This window comes from Gekko japonicus, unplaced genomic scaffold, assembly GCF_001447785.1.
Source record: "Gekko japonicus isolate JY-2015 unplaced genomic scaffold, Gekko_japonicus_V1.1 scaffold3230, whole genome shotgun sequence".
In the NCBI taxonomy this organism is placed as follows: Eukaryota; Metazoa; Chordata; class Lepidosauria; order Squamata; family Gekkonidae; genus Gekko; species Gekko japonicus.
Window position 1 is genome coordinate 83,651 of NW_015177112.1, and position 210 is coordinate 83,860.

Sequence of the window (210 nt, forward strand, 5' to 3'; positions counted from 1 at the left end):
AATCAGCACTTTGCAGCAGCAATTTGCAGAGGAAATTAAAGCAGATGCAAAGGAGCCTCTCAGATTATCCACCTTGGGTCCCAAGTGTGTCAGTGGAAAGGTGGGGAATGTGAAGACTCCAAATTAATTCACTAGTGAAATGCCTGCAAACTTAGTGTGAGGAGGAGTCAGAACTGAACCAAGTAGTCAACTATAGAACATCCAGTCTGG

At 44.3% G+C, this 210-nt stretch overlaps 1 protein-coding gene across 1 annotated transcript in view; it reads left to right on the top strand.

The window, feature by feature from the left end:
* LOC107124798 (ras-related protein Rab-4A) overlaps positions 1 to 210 on the top strand; it is a 42,458-nt gene that overhangs the window by 12,861 nt on the left and 29,387 nt on the right. The gene's annotated exons all lie outside the window — the stretch shown is intronic.